General features: G+C 33.6%; 2 pseudogenes; one reads left to right on the forward strand and one right to left on the reverse strand.

Annotated features, from left to right (window-relative positions):
• Positions 1-13452: 13452 nt before the first annotated feature.
• On the reverse strand, positions 13453-14557 carry LOC137833897 (pentatricopeptide repeat-containing protein At1g79080, chloroplastic-like; annotated as a pseudogene).
• LOC137835007 (pentatricopeptide repeat-containing protein At1g20230-like) lies at positions 14394-17029 on the forward strand (annotated as a pseudogene).
• Positions 17030-17332: the final 303 nt, after the last annotated feature.

Genomic DNA, 17332 nt, shown 5'->3' on the forward strand with positions numbered 1-17332 from the left:
TAATGGAGAGTTTTTAGGACAAGTCTCCTATAAATAGTAGTGCACCTCTCTTGTAATTTTCAACTTGGAATTAGTAATGAAATGTTGTCCATTTTTTACCATTCTACTTGTTCATAAGTTTTTCCTAGGTTGGCCTCAAGACTTAACATAAACTATTTCCTAGTGAGTTGATCTCATTTGTCACTTTCACAAATTCTTAACTATGCTTTAAACAATTGAAACTCCTCTTGAGTTTCTAAGAATGCTTCCACTCCTCAACTCTTCTTCATCTTCCATCCAAAGAAGAAATAAAAATATGTGTTTTTACGGCAAATGCACCGCGTTGTCAGAAGTAATAATTTGTTCCTAACGACGGATATCGATCACATAAGGAACAATTGAATTATCAAGTACAATACTCGTTAAATATAATATAGAACAATAAATAGTGTGTTAACAGTGGTTGTGTTGACTATGATTGTTAAACCAAGTGGTGTTCAAGCTTTGAAGAATCCAAACCCTTTGAAGGATGTCGAAGGCTTGGTTGATAGGATCTGGGGTTGATTAGTTATGTAATCCACTCTTGATTGAATCCAAAGCATAGGCATTCTCATTCTTTTTAAAAGAAAAGTGTTTTTCAAACCAAGTGAAAAACAACCGATTGTTTTGTCGAAACAACTGATTGTTTTGTCGAAACAACCGATTGTTTTGTCGAAACAACCGATTGTTTTGTCAAAACAACCGATTGTTTTATACTTAGATGTTTTTAGAAAAGATTGAAAACTGTTTTTCAAATGGTTGAGCTGTTAAAACCAAAACAACCGATTGATTCGAGGAAACAACCGATTGTTTGTTTTGGTACCATAACAGAAAAACTGTTTTAGCTTTGGCTGAGCTTTAAATGTTTTAACTGATTACGCTCCAGTCATTAATGCTTTGACCAATCTTTTAAATGCAATGAATAAGTTTGTTAAGATTTGATAATAAACAATATCTTTGAATATATTCAGAAAAACAAATTTGAGTAACAAGATTTTGAACATAAGTTTTTGAGTTTTTCAAAGAAGTTGAGATTGCTTAGAGATTGAGATTGATCAAAGAGTGTGAGATAGGATTTCTGCTTGTATTGATTTCAGATTTACTTTTGTAACAAGTGTAATCCTTGTATTCTGTTGAACAAGTTTATTTGTGTGTTTGCTGAGAAGTGTTGTGTGTTCTTGAGGGGATCAAGATCATCATTCTTAGTGTTGGTGTGTTGGCCAAGAGAAGTGTGTGTCTTGAGGGGATCAAGATCACTTTCTTAGTTGTGGTGTAAGTGATCTAGGGTTGATTGCTTAGTGGAATTCCTCAGTGGTTTCAGAGAAGACTGGATGTAGCTATGGGTTTAGAGTGAACCAGTATAAACATCTGTGTGCATTCTCTCTATCCCTAACTCTTTAAATTCAGTTTTGATATTTGTTTACTGGTATAAACAACCGATTGTTTCTGCGAAACAACCAATTGTTTTACTAGTGCTGTGCTTTTAGCTTTGTGTTTTGAAAAACTGATTTCTCAATCAAGGTATTCTCGAAGTAATTTATTTCAAGGCTTAAAAGTTTGTGAAAAACTCTCTTTAAACAATTCACCCCCCCCCCTCAGTTTAAAGTCATATATTCTAACAGAAAACAGGCAAAAAATTACTTGCTTCAAGTTGGAAAAATAGGGATTCATTTTCATCTTTCTCACTCTTATCTATTTTGATTAGCATATTAACATTAAGCTCTTTGATTGAAATTGATGCCCGTATAAAATTCATTTATATTGATTTCTCGCATATAAAATTATTAAGAATGTTTCCTAAACATCGATTTCTCACATATTTTTAAAAACAACTTAGAGTCATGCTCAGACGTTAATAGCAATTAACATTTCAAGCGAGATGTAGCTCACTTAAGCGAGAAAGGCGTTGATTTCTGAAAACTTCACTGGAGCATTCTCACTCAAGCGAGAATGAGCTCGCTTGAGCAAGAAACTCCGCTGCTGAGTTGAACTTTTTTGCTCTTTTTGTGCATTTCGAGCCTTCCAACTTTCTCTTTTAGCTTATCTTATTTTCTTTAGCCCAGTCATCTCCATTCTTCTTTAAAAACCTTAAATTAACACCAAATTTGGGAATAAAATGCTCTTATTCAAATAAAGATAATAAAATATGTAAAAATATATAAATTCATTAATTAGGGATTATTTTATATATATATATATATATATATATATATTAGCACTTAATACTCATAAGTGCCTATATTTTATCATGAAATATTACTAAAATTAGACATTTATTAGTGACTACTAGGAGAATAGCGTCTTTCAATCATTTGGTATTAGAGTTATGGTTGTAAGATCTTCTATATTTTTTTCAAATTTCAATGTTATTGATATGTTTCCTTAATTGTCTTGAACTTGTTTAGGGATTGAAATTGGATTCAAATTCATTATTCTTACTTGAACATGTGCTATAGGTGTCTAATTGTCACATGTGTTCTTTTGATTTTTTTTTGTCTTCTTCAAGATTGTTCTGTGAAATTTTCTTATGATTAAGTTATTTTGATTTTAAAATTATATACATGTTTTTAGATTCATGTTTAGTATGTCATAAATTCCATTAATGTGCTTTTTGAATTTTCAAATTACATAACTTTTCACATTTTCACATAGATTAGTGCCCTTGAGTGTTTTTAATTTTCATATTTAAGTTCTTAAATTGCTAGTAGATCATTGACAAATTTTTTAGAGTTAGGTTTCGTTTATCATCTTCTTGAAAATTCAGTTTCGAAAATTTCCAAACAAATTTCCGAAAAATTTTCTGTGATGCAAAAAGAAATTCTGGTGGTGTGAACAGTAATCTCGAATCTGTTTTCAAGAATTTCTGTTTCGTTTTGTTCCGCGATTCATCCTGTGTTTCATTTCTGGCGCCATTTTTTAAAACGAAAGTACATACAGCTGCTGCGAATTGAAATGAAAATCGTAGTTGTTAAGAAAACAAATTGCAAATAGTGAAAATTGGAGCTGTTGCAATTTCGATCTGTCTTTTTCCATCTTCTCTTAATATCCAGTGCGTGAGTTTGATCGGAGAATTGTGCTAGTGCGAATCGGAGTTCATTGGTGCATTTTCAGTGGTGATTTCATGTTCTTGATCGGAACAGTACCAGCGTGAACTGAAATTGAATTGAATTCTGGAAATTCATAGAGGCATTTCAACAAACACTTTTCGAGCGGTGTTTCAATTACAGTCAGTGTTGTTGTTGAAGCAGGATTCCAGTTTTTCATTTGCCTTTGACGGTGTCGTTCTCCGTTGTTTGTGGTGGAAATTTACTAATCTGAACTGAAGAACTAAATTGATCAAGGTGAAACAAACTCATTAGATTTGGTGCAGATTTGACGTGAGCTGCTGGACATTATTGCATCTGCTGGTGATTGACAAAATTAAATTACACTGGTGCTGATTTGGCTCTTGCATGTTATGTGACGCTAGCAATTTGAGTAAATACTAGCAGTTTCGGTGCTTCCAAAACATGAACAATCATAGAAGAATTATTTAAGCTGAATTCATTTGGTGCTTACGTATTGGTGGAGGTAATTGAATGATTTCCTGTGCTTGATCTATGTAATGTTCTGGGTTTTTTTCTGAAATTTCAAATGAAACTTTTTAACAAACAGTTGATATGCTTGTTTGGTATCTTAAAATGTGTTTCGTGTGAACTACAAGTTGATGCATGAGTTTGGGAATTCAAAGATTAAACAGTTGTTGCACAAGCAAAAACAATAAAAAAAAATATATATATATATATATATAGCAAGCATCTGGAATATGTTGAGATTCAATTGACGTGCCGATTGTTGCAGCTGGTTCATTCCATATTTTGATTCAATTGAAGCATGTGGCAGTGGAAAAATCACTTTGGTTGAGTCAACTAGTACACGTTCAGGTGTCCAAAGAGCTGGTACTTTCTTTGGTTGAAGCATTATCGGTATTGAATGTAAGTGGTGCAGTTTAATTTGAATCAGTGGCACGGGTTTTGGTGCAGTGGTGTAGTGAACTCAGCACTTCTTTGAATTGTCAAAGGCGTTGAACAATTTTTTCTTTTGGCAAGCATTACAGTTATTTATTTGTGAAAGAAACTGTATTGAAATTGACTCTGGAACAAAATCTATGTCAATTTTTAAGAAAATAGAAATTTATCAGAAAAGAATTATGTTTGTGTTATAAATAATTATAAAATTTGAACTTTTCATAATTGTAAAAAATTTAGGTGAAAAATTATCAATATATGTAAACATTTAAAATTATAAAATTCAAATAGATAAATTAAATATCATAATTTTATAAAATATAATTATTAAATTAATTTGTATTAAATTTAAATAATATTATTAAGTATAAGAACATCCAACACTTATTAATCATATCCTAACGGCTACTAAGCACACCGCCAAATAGGAATAAAGAATAACAACTAGAACACATAATAGATTATGTCTAATTTTTTATGCACATAACCAATTATCTAGTAGTTGTAATTTAAGTATAATCGATTATCCCTACTTTTTTATATACATAATTGATTATGTGAGTAGTGTAATTCAAGTATAATTGATTATCCCTACTTTTTTTATACACATAATCAATTATCTAATTAGTTGTAATTCAAATGTAATCGATTATTTATACTTTTTTATACACATACTCAATTATGTGTATAGTTGTTCTTAAAACATAATCGATTATGCATTAAATTTTAGCATGTGACACGTTCCATACATAACGAAAAATAAGGATAAATGGAAAATGTTCACCATCCTAGGTAACTTTTCTTCCAATCTTTGTATCTGAAGGAGAGAAATCACTTTTCACACGGATTCACTCTCCTCCCTTTCCATGCACAACCCTTAATCCAAATCGTGAATATCCCCCAAATTCGTCTTCCTCAGCATTAGAAAGCAGTAGAAGCCTACAACCTTAGTTAATTTGGTGGAGTTGTCACTTGCATGCATGGAAAAGTGATTTGAGAGAAATTCCATTCAAGTTGGACCCGCGTCTTTAAATCCTCTAATCACATGCAATAGCATTTTGGAAATTGGAAATTGACTCGTAATTTGCATTTTTCAATTGGCTTTAAAATTTGGTGTTGATTGCAAATCACGTGTACATGATTTTGATCAATAAAAGCTTTGAATATTCTTGTGGGGGACAACCGTGATTTGATGATTGGTGAAATTGGTGGAGCTACAGTACGCGAAAGCAGAAATGAAGGTGCAGAGAAATTTAGCAAATAATGTAATTTAATTTCTATGCTTTGAGAACTCGAATTCATCAATCTTTAGGTGCTTTTTTTAGTTTTTACTTTTCTTATTATTGTAAAAATCTTTTAGACAACAATTTTTAAAGTTCTCATACAACAGTTTTAGAATCAAAGTTTATGAGCATGTCATCTATAAAATTTTGAATTATAGACGACAACTAAACAACCGTAGTCTATAAGACAACTATAGGCGAAGCTATTAACAAAATCACTGTCTATATTGTAAGTGAAATAAAAGCATAGAAGACTCAAATGAGGGTATAGGTAGTGGTTATAGACAAAACCGTCGCCAATATCTTTTTTTGGGTCTTCTATGTTTACCTACATGGAGTCATCATAGACTACAATTATATCTAAAATCATAGTCTATTATCCATTATAGACAATGATTATGTCCATAACCAATGTCTCATATATTTTTTTTTAGTTTAGTTTGTTTAATTTGTTTCCTCCTCTTAGTTAACCAGTTCATTTTAAAAGCCCATTCAGACAACCAAATTCACATTTATTCAAACAATCATACTCTTATTTATTTTGCTAATTTCTTATATATTAGAAGCATATAATATAACATAACACTTATGAAGATATAAACTAAACTTATATTATTCATCATCTATACTAGAGTGTTATAAAACCTAATGAAATATGTGGCCCAAGCATTCCTCACACAGTACAATGAGGTCGGATTTAATGGTTCAGCATCCATAAAATACAGTATTACAAAATAAGTTGAAATTACTATTTAAAGTACACATAATTTATTACAAACAACCATTTAAATATGACCTGCTCCCAACCTCTATTAATGCAATCATCCATTGCATAGCATAGTAGCCACATCATACCCTACTAGTTGTTTATTACACTATAATTTAATATTAATTAAAAGTTAATATTGATATTTTGACAAACAATGAAGAGATGAAAATAGAAAATTAATTCATGAAAATTAAAAACCTTTAGGATCAACCATGTAAGCTTATGAAACTTTGAGCTATGTCAACCTCTCAATATGCTATATTCGTGGTATGAGTTAATTAATAAAAAAAATTGTAAGGAGACATTTAAGTATTATACACAAGTAAGTTGATAATGTAATATTTATTACAAAGTGGATTTTAAGCCTAACTCAACCCCATAAAACTGGTTCGTGAGGTTGAGGTTTGCACCCACTTATATACAATGAAAGACTCTAATATCTAGTCGATGTGGGATCTTCAACACACACCCCTCACGCCGAGACTACCAACTCGTGCGTGGGACTATATATTATGGGTGGTCCGATAACGGCCCGATAGCGGGTGGCACGATAGGCCCAACACAAACACTCGCTAGGATAGGCTCGAAAATGGCTCTGATACCATATCAGGAAGTGGACTTTAAGCCTAACTCAAAACCATAAAACCGGCTCATGAGGTTGAGGTCTACACCCACTTATATATAATGAAAGGTCCTCATCTCTAGTCGATGTGGGATCTCCAACACACCCCCCTCACGCCGAGAGTGACAGCAACGGGCCTGATAAACCCAACAAATACTCGCTAGGATAGGATCGAAATGGCTCTGATACCATATTACGAAGTGGACTTTAAGCCTAACTCAACCCCATAAAACCGGCTCATGGAGGTGAGGTTTGCACCCACTTATATACAATGAATTGTCCTCATCTCTAGTCGATGTGGGATCTCCAACACACCCCCTCACGCCGAGAATGACAGCTCTTGCATGGGATAACATATTATGGGTGGTCCGATAACGACCCGATAGCGGGTGGCCTGATAAGCCCAACAAACACTCGCTATCGATGTGGGATCTCCAAAACACCCCCCTCACGCCGAGAGTGACAGCAGTTGGCCTGATAAACCCAACAAATACTCGCTAGGATAGGATCGAAATGGCTCTGATACCATATTACGAAGTGGACTTTAAGCCTAACTCAACCCCATAAAACCGGCTCATGGAGGTGAGGTTTGCACCCACTTATATACAATGAATTGTCCTCATCTCTAGTCGATGTGGGATCTCCAACACACCCCCATCACGCCTAGAATGACAGCTCGTGCATGGGATAACATATTATGGGTGGTCCGATAACGACCCGATAGCGGGTGGCCTGATAAGCCCAACAAACACTCGCTATCGATGTGGGATCTCCAAAACACCCCCCTCACGCCGAGAGTGACAGCAGCTGGCCTGATAAACCCAACAAATACTTGCTAGGATAGGATCGAAATGACTCTGATACCATATTACAAAATGGACTTTAAGCCTGACTTAACCCCATAAAACCAGCTCATGAGGTTGAGGTTTGCACCCACTTATATACAATGAAAGGATCTAATCTCTAGTCGATGTGGGATCTCCAACAATATTACATGTCTATTATTTGTTTGAGATATGTGGATGACTTCTTGTGAAATGAGCAAAACCACACATCAATGTTATCATTTACGGATAACACAAGTATTTGATAGTGATTCCTGCATCATCCATGAAAATAATTAAAACTTTAAAGGATGAAATACTAATAATTGACAACTTATCAAGTGAACTTAGTCATTAATATAAGGGAGAAAATATATTTATTTCCCCGTGTAAAAAGACAGTTGGTGATGTATGTTTGGGATTCAACTTTCTTATTTCCCGTTAGATTAATTAAATTGGGATCCATAAATCATGTTTCCCCTCATTAATACAAACTCTAGACAAATACCTACACATATAATTAGTTATATCCTAATCAATATTTAATTATATAAAGTAAAATGATTTATAGAGGGAAGTGACTTACATCATCCAAAAATGGATGACAAATATATTCAGCTTCTGATTGCCAATTGCAAGATCTAACACATCAGTCATGTATATGAATATAGAGATGTCAATGTTTCTTCCAGAAATAGTGACATCCCACAAAACCTCAGCTGGGTTTGTACCTATAGTCAAAGAAATCTCTAATAATACGATTGTAGGATCATCAATGTAAACCAATTGCTTCTTTCTTTATGGACTTGGTTTTCGACTCAATTGCTACAAAATAAAGAATATTTTCATTAAATTAATGTAATACATAAATATAAATTAATAATTACAAATTAATTTCTTACTAGGAGTTCAAGAATAAGTCGAACGAGGTGTCTGGACCAGGCTATGAATATTTGAAATGCCTCGACAACAGTAGTGACCTCATCAGTAGGTAGAGGAACATGATCATCATCAACTCATACTTTCTCTATCGTGACTCTTAGTAGCCTTATCGGTCACATCCTCTGTCACTTGTTCGGTGATTTGTTGTCGTAATTGAGTTATCACTTCTTGACTAAGGTCAAAAGAGGATGAATGTCGTAGTACAGTTATGGAGAAATGACAAATGCCAACCCATGTTCCTGCAACACACACATGGCCAGGGTCTTCAGGTTGTCCAATAGCTACAATAAGTATATCTTCATGACTATGGGGAATAAAATTACCTTGGGAGCTTTGCTCAACAAGGATTCCCGCAAGGCCCCAAAATTTCATATCACTAATACCATACAATATGACAACAAGAAAATAACTTACAATTTTTCTGAGACTATTCGTGATTGCTCAAAATTATATGCACCCGATCTTTTGACACTAGCTTTCTTCCATTTTAGATGGCGGGTAGGTGGTGATGGAGGTTGACTGACCCCTGTATCATCCTTAGAAGTAATTATTGGATATGATTTCTCCTTCTCCTTTATCATAGCTTCTTCAAGCTTACGATAAACCCCACAAGATAGTAGGTGTGGGGTCACATTCTGGGCTGCTATGTCCTAAGCATTTTTCATAACACCTTGTGACAAATGGCACAAACAAATTAAATTAGATAATAATAAATAATTTCAACTATTAACAATAAATAAAATGAGCAACTAATTGTACTTACCGCCAATTGGTTAGCTTCAAGACTTTCAATAAATATACACCTCATCAATATTGACGTACCTTGAACAAGGATTTTCACCTTTATAATGTCCAAAAACATATTTCAATGTCAGCTTTGACTTAAACTGACAAAAATTTAATGGCAACCAAAGATAAAACCTTTGATCTCATGGTCTCCACATTAGGGATATCAAAATGTGTCTACAAGAAAATACCATGAAGTCATATTTTATGAATTAATATAAAAAATAAATATATGATAACAATAATAATGTATACATTACCAATATATCCCATGGTTAAATCATGTTTTTTCTAAATTATTTTGGTCTTCTGTAAATGATATTTTGTCTTTTCTGTCGAAAAGAACTAGCCATATCATTTATGCATTAGGTTTCTTGCTACCACCTTCGTTCTTTCAATAATTTGGAAAACCTAGAAATCATATGAGATTTGAAAAATCAGTCCTTTTTCAGTCGACGCTTCATTTGGTCTAGTGAAATATTTAGATGGCAAGTGAAAAATCTTTTAAATCTATGCATAATGATATAATTGACCTTTGCATTTTGAAGTTTTTCAATGTTCAAACTACAAAATTTCGGTATGAGAGTTTGAAAGGTAGATTGGTTTATGTCTAGAGTTAGCTGGTAAAGGTTGTGTTGATGGTGTTGCCAAAGGTTGTCTCGGTCACGTTATGAGTGATGGTACCTTTAGAGGTAGTAGAGGATAGTTGGTTACAAGATTTATGTCCTATCTAGGCATGATGCCCTCTATTGATGTTGAGTTTATGGTTGTCATCGTCGTAATAAAGATCTCTATAGTTAAAAACTATAGATGAGTCTGGCTTGAATGTGACTCCTCTTTAGTTTGACATGTTTTCCAAAATTTTGGTATTGTTCAAGGAAGGTTGAAAGCTCATTGGTAAAAAACTTTTAACACTTCTTAAGCTATGAGTTTTAAAGTCTCCCATATGTCTTTCGATTGAGTATCTTTCGATTGAGTAAATATGTTGATGGTTTTACTAACATTGATCTTATTAATATACTGGGTTATCTTTGGTTTGATTTTTTACCCTCCAATGTTCATTTTGATCTTTTTAAAAATCATTTAAACCTCTTAGAGTTTAGGTTTTGATAATTGTTTGAAGGCTAATTACTCTTTTCACGAGTTTGGTTTGATCCTTTGTGCTTTTTCTATTTTCTTTCTTACTTTTATGGATTATATCATTGATAAAACTTTAAAGTGTAAACCTATTTAAAATGTTAAAATTTTATAGTAATACTCGACCAAGTTACAAATATTTTCACTATACTTTAAAAGAGTTGAGTTATTTTACAAAATAAAAACATTTTAATATAATATAAACTTAATTTAAAAAAGATAATAAAAAATTAAAATAAAATATACCAAGTTTTAGTGTTTTAACATCATTATCTAATTTTCTCCTTTATTTAATAATCACCGAACATTTTTGTAATTTTATCTTTATGTTTATTTATTATTTTGCATAGCATATATAAATACTATGTATTAAATGAGAAAAAAAAATGTATCTTTACATGAGGGTGAGTTCTAAATTCATGATAAACTCATTATGCACATATCTTGACGAAGTGCTTCAATTTATTATAATTAATCTCTCAATTGTCATCTGAATCAGAAATGCCACAAACAACATACACAGAAATATCAGTGATAGGGACTTCTTCTTGTTAGAATAGTTTATAAGTCTAGTTATATACAATGAGTATTTAGACAAATTTAAAATTTGAAATTGAGAAAAAAAAATTAATTTACAATTTTACAAAATCTAGTTATATATAATAGTATCTAGACAATAGTGATAAAAAATTTAAGTATATAATGATATGATAATTAGAAAAAAAAAGTAGTTTTTAATTTTATTATTTTTATTGACAAAAATTAATCTATAAAATAAATTAAAAGTGACTAAAACATTATTTCTAATTACATCTTAATGAGATTAAAAAATTGTCTTTTAAATAAACAAGTATTTTTTTATAATCACTAGTTACTACATTTTTCACCACATGATGTCCCACAATTTTGAGAGTGGAGTGAATAATTATTCAATAACAAAAGTAAACAAATTATATTTTACAAATTAATCTAACTATACAGCAAATGAAACTATTTGGTCAATAATAAATATTTTAACTCTTTAGACTGAACTTAAATAATAATATCTAGCAAAAATACTTAACATTTTTATTACATTAAAGTATATATAATTTAATTATTCTTATGAATAATTACTTAAAAAACTATACAATTTAAAAAATATATTTATAATTTTATAAAAATAGTATTAAAAAAACTATATAGTCGTTATATTTTAAAAGAAAAAGTTATTTAATTTTTTTAAATAAAAAACTATTCAATTATTTCATTAAATTGTTTTTTATTTATTTATTAGATGGTAAAATTATCCATCTAAAAGATAACATCAAAGGAAATTACTAAATATGTATTTTCTTTATATAATAGTATAGATAATGGTATAGATGATTATTTTCTTTATATATTTTTCAGCATTACAATTATATCCCTACTTAACCCGACCCGACCCATGAACAGAATTAGGATTTAGTGTTAAGGTTTAGAATTAGGGTTTAACATATCTTCTGCCCATAATCTTTGTGAGAAAATTTTGAGACTTCTCGTTCTTGAAGATGAGATCCAAGGTTAAACGTATTTCCAGTCATGATGCTTATTTTATTTTATTTATATTTTATGTGTACTAACTGTTTTAGGATCTGAGTATAATTATTAATTTGTCTTTGAATTAGGATGTTCATTTGATTGTCTGATGTTTGATGTGGTTTTTTTTTTGTTCAATATTGATTTGCATGGATTTTTTTTTCCGTACTGTGAAATGGTCTATGATATTCGCAGCTTTTTGTTGTATTTGATTTGAAGGAATTTGACTGTTTGATTGTAGAAATTGAAAAGGGGATATTGTTTGTTGGTTTTGGTTTTTCGCAAGTGCCTTCATGGGTAGTGGTGGTGGCTGATTTTCTGACCACCGCCACCACGAGGCGTTGGCGATGCGGATTTTCCATTTGTTATCTCTCTCTGTCACCACTGCCACCGACCGCCGCCACTGACCGCCGCCGCCACAGACTGCCGCCGCCCCGATTATTATTATTTGAATCTTTAGACATAATATAATTTTTAATTTTGACTGTCTATTTCATTATATATATATATATATATATATATTATATTCTTTCGACCACAATGCTTCCGTTAGAATTCGACATTGTGGTGCGGTACGTTAGAACTCTATAAAGCATTTTTGTGGTCTCTTATATGATCCGTTATCGATAACACTGAGGTAGATTTGAATCAGACTTATCTCTTGTGGTAAAACATAAATGCTTTTTACCTTTTTAGTCCTTTATTTTTCAAAGCTGGTCTGATTCAGTTTATATATGATTTTTTTATCGGAAATTGTCTGAATTTTATATAACTATTTGTATCTTATTTCCCCAAACCAGACAGTGGGCTTGTGTATCCAGGCAGCTGTCTTACTAGGTGGTTCACTGGAGATTAATGTTACAAATATTACAGGTAAGCATTTTCATTGACTTCAGAAATAAATTCATTATTGCTTAAGGCAGTTGGTCACTTGCTTTCATAAAACTTGAAAATCCCAACTAATGCTTGAATTTTATTCGTCAATTTGATGCTAACTAGTTTTGTTTCTTACAATTGTGCATGTATTATTTATATGGATTCATTCGTTGTTTGTTACTTGTAAATTGAGATCGTTGTGTGGAGACATTACTTGTAATTGTTTTGCGTTGCCCTTTTGTATCAGTGAACGAAAGAGCGCATGAGGTGGAAGCGCCGAGAGATGAGTAGGTGCTTGAGCAGGAGTTAGATGAGTGGTTCATGACATTTTGGGTTGTTATGGCTCGAATGATCATGAGGGGTGTTGGGAGGGAGGTTGTCGTATCTCACGATTCAGTTTAAGATTACTGCATTAAGACTGTTGTCATGCTGATTGTTTGTAAGGAATCTAATTATGTACTTTTTTTGTATTTCCTTCCTATCTTCATGGCATTTTGGGTTGTTATTGGCCCGAATAATCATGACTCAGTTTACATTACTACATTAAGACTATTAAGTTGTTATGGTTTTTTTGTATACGTCCTGGTTTACTCGAATATTCAATCAAAATTCCAACCTAATCAACAATCTAGGGACAAACAAGCTGAGAAAACTCTGTTGCTATTAATTCCTTGAAGTTGAATTGCATACAAAGCCTTTCAACAGTACTTTGGCTCAGAACCTCTTTCCCACACAACTCTTTCAACAGGTCTGCTGCTATATGTCTCCTCCTCTTCAAAAGCAAGCCCTCCAACAAGAATGGTATAGGTATTCTCATTAGGCACACATCCTTTGTTAACCATCATCAGAAATATATCTCTATTGACATGTCTGTTCTCCGAGCTTTGCAAAATCCAAGTATAAGTGCGTTATAGTTATCAATATTAAGAATGTCGTCATTTTCTTCCAAAATCCTGAATATCTTATCTAGCATTCCTTCCCTACACATTCCTCTTATCATAGATGAATAGTTAAAGAAATCTGGAGTAAATCCATACTTTGTAATTTCGTATGACATCTGAAAGGCTGCATATGTGTTCCCTTTCCTGCATAGGGTTGCTCTGTTTATTACCCAAGCTTTGGATTATAAAGAAAGCCTCCTGCACCTTAGCTTGCTCACACAGCATTGCAACAGCACAGTACGTTCCAATAGGATTACAGCGTCGTTGAATCATTGGTTTATACATTGAACAACAAGATCCACTTTCCCTTCCTTGCAGAGGCGGGCAACAATCGGATTATAGTTAGTAGCACTCACCTGGAACCCACTCCTTGTCATTTCATCCAAAACCTGGAAAGCTTGTTCTGTTTTTCCATGAAATGAAAGTGAAGTAATCAATGTGTTATAAGTAACCACCGAGTGAGACTGGCCTTGTTTATCCATCTCTGCAAGAAGTTCGTTCGCATCCTCCCATCTCTCTTCATAGCACAAACTCCTCAGCAAAATGTTGTAACTCACAGCACTAGGAGTGAACCCTTTTGCAGGCAATTCCCTGAAAAGCCTGATAGCATCTTCAGTTCTCTCTTCCTTGCACAATATCCTCGTAGTTTTTTTTTCTGCAGAAATTTGTTTTAAGAAGAAGAAATTACCTTTTTAAAATAAAGAAAGGAGCTTAATAATTGAAGAATATTAGAAACGATTTAAATTTATCGATCCGTGAGGGCTGAATCCGAATACAAAAAATTGCCTGCATTTGCTCTGTGATGAAGTGTTAAGTGTGTAGTTGTAGTATTTGCTCTGTTTTGCTACCTATGTTCAGTATTTACACTCATAAAACACTCAATCCTCCTCCTTGTGGAAGCAGCCACCTTCAAAAAATGGTGGCTCCGTCTGTGCCCACTAACCTCCCATCTCACTTGGGTCACAGACTCGTCAATGCAGCTTTGAATGTCGGTGATTTCAGGCGTGCCCAACAACTGTTTGCTAATATTCCTCAACCAGACCCGACCACTTGTTATACATTAATTTCTGCTCTCACTACTTGTGGACTTCCACATGAGGTCATCTATGCTTCGCTTTGGGCACGTGGGATCAAATCCCAGAACTCGGTGCTTCTTGCTGTTGCCAAGGCCTCTGGTGCCTCTCGTGATGTCTTGGGAGTCAAGGAGGTCATGACAATGCCATTCGATGTGGGATAATTTTTGATGTTTTCTTGGGCAATACATTGATTCATTCCTATGGGAAGTGTAAATGCTCTGAAGGTGCAAGGCGGGTTTTTGATGATTTGGTTGTGAAAGATGTGATTTCTTGGACCTGCATGTCTTCATGCTATGTCAATTGTGGATTTCCTAGACAAGGCCTAGCTGTTTTTCACGAAATGGGACGGAATGGGGTGAAGCCAAATTCAGTGACACTGTCTAGCATTTTGCCAGCGTGCTCGAAATTGATTTGAAGTCTGGAAGGGCTATTCATGGATTTCAAATGAGATATGAGTTGATGGAAAATGTGTTTGTCTGCAGTGTTCTTGTGAGCATGTATGCTAAGTGTTAAACCAGCTAGACTAGTATTTGATTTGATGCCTCATCCAGATGTTGTGTCTTGGAATGGAGTTTTAACGACATACTTCACAAACAAAGAATATGAGAAGGGTCTTGCCCTATTTCCCCAAATGAGGAGCAAATGAATCAAAGCAGATGAAGCTACATGGAATGCTGTTATTGGGGGCTGCATGGAAAATGGGCAAACGGAGGAGGCAGTGGAGATGCTTAGGAAGATGCCAAGCATGAGATTTATACCTAATCAAATTACAATTAGTAGTTTCTTACCGGCTTGCTCTATTTTAGAAAGTTTGAGGATGGGCAAGGAGGTATATTGCTATGTCTTTAGGCATTGGTTAGTTTGGGACTTAACAACCCTGACGGCGGTGGTATACATGTATGCTAAATGTGGTGACTTGAATCTTTCGAGGAATGTATTTGGTATGATGCACAGAAAAGATGTTGTTGCTTGGAACACGATGATAATTGCTAATGCAATGCATGGGAATGGAAAAGAAGTGCTTTTACTGTTTGAGAGCATGCTTCAGTCAGGGATGAGTTCAAATTCTGTTACTTTTACTGGTGTTCTGTCTGGTTGTAGCCACTCAAGGCTAGTAGAGGAAGGACTCCAGATCTTTAATTCAATGGGCAGGGATCACCAAGTAGAACCTGATGATAATCACTATGCATGCATGGTTGATGTCTTTAGCCGTGCTGGTCGGCTTGATGAGGCATACGAGTTTATACAGAGAATGACTATGGAGCCAACTGCCAGTGCTTGGGGAGCAGTTGTTGGTGCTTGTAGAGTTTATAAGAATGTAGAGTTGGCAAAAGTTTTAGCCAGTAAATTATTTGAGATTGAACCCTACAACCCTGGAAATTATGTTTCACTATTCAACATCCTTATCACAGCCAAATTGTGGAGTGAAGCTTCAAAAACCAAAATATTGATGAAGGAGAGAGGAATTACAAAAACTCCAGGTTGTCGTTTGCTTCAAATGGGAAATAGAGTTTACACTTTTGTTGTTGGAGACAAAAATAACACGGAGAGTGATAAAATCTATGACTTTTTTGGACGAGTTAGATGAGAAAATGAAATTGGCTGGATATAAGCCTGACATTGACTATGTTCTGCAAGATGTTGACCAAGAGGAAAAAGCTGCCAGCCTTTGCAACCACAGCGAGAGGCTTGTTGTGGCATTTGGGATTCTTAATTTGAATGGACAGTCATCTATACGGATTTTAAGAATTTGGGAATTTGTGGTGACTGTCACAATGTCATTAAGTACATTTCTGGGGATGTTGGCGTGACAATCATCGTTAGAGACTCCTTGAGGTTTCATCACTTCAGAAATGGAAATTGTTCTTGGCAAGACTTGTGGTGATTATTCGAATCCAGTTGTTTTCTTGTCAAGACTTGTTGGATATGATCTTCAAAACTTTTTAGGTTCAACAGCGGTTTGGTCAGCTAACATATGCCCATGTCAGAGATTCTTAGCAAAAAATCAAATTCCTCTAAGAAAATGTCTCAATGTGGTTGCTTGCACTGTGCATTCATCATGCAGTTAAAACTATATCAGAGGACCCTTTTCTGATTATTCCCTTTAATCTGTGATAAAATTATGCTGATTGTTTCAGTTCTATGAATAGAATAGAATAGACTGAATAAATATAAGTTGATTTATCCTTTTTTTTTGCTTTAATTGATATAAAACTTTCATCGTACTTAGATATGGAAAATAAGAAATTCATTTGTACAAAATCAGTGGAAGGGAAAGCATGGTGACAAAATTCATGAAATTATTTATTTTGAAACACCCCTTCTACCTTGTGCTAAAATGAAAAACAAAAAAAAAATCTGGCAGCTGGGTTCATTTCATTTGATGCATGGACATTACGAATTAAATATATTCATATGATGCCAATAATAATCATTAGTACAAAGTGAATTGATGTAAACTGTTAATCCTCAGCAAATTGCACATTGAAAA

The sequence above is a fragment of the Phaseolus vulgaris genome, chromosome 5 (assembly GCF_000499845.2).
Source record: "Phaseolus vulgaris cultivar G19833 chromosome 5, P. vulgaris v2.0, whole genome shotgun sequence".
Classification (NCBI taxonomy): domain Eukaryota; kingdom Viridiplantae; phylum Streptophyta; class Magnoliopsida; order Fabales; family Fabaceae; genus Phaseolus; species Phaseolus vulgaris.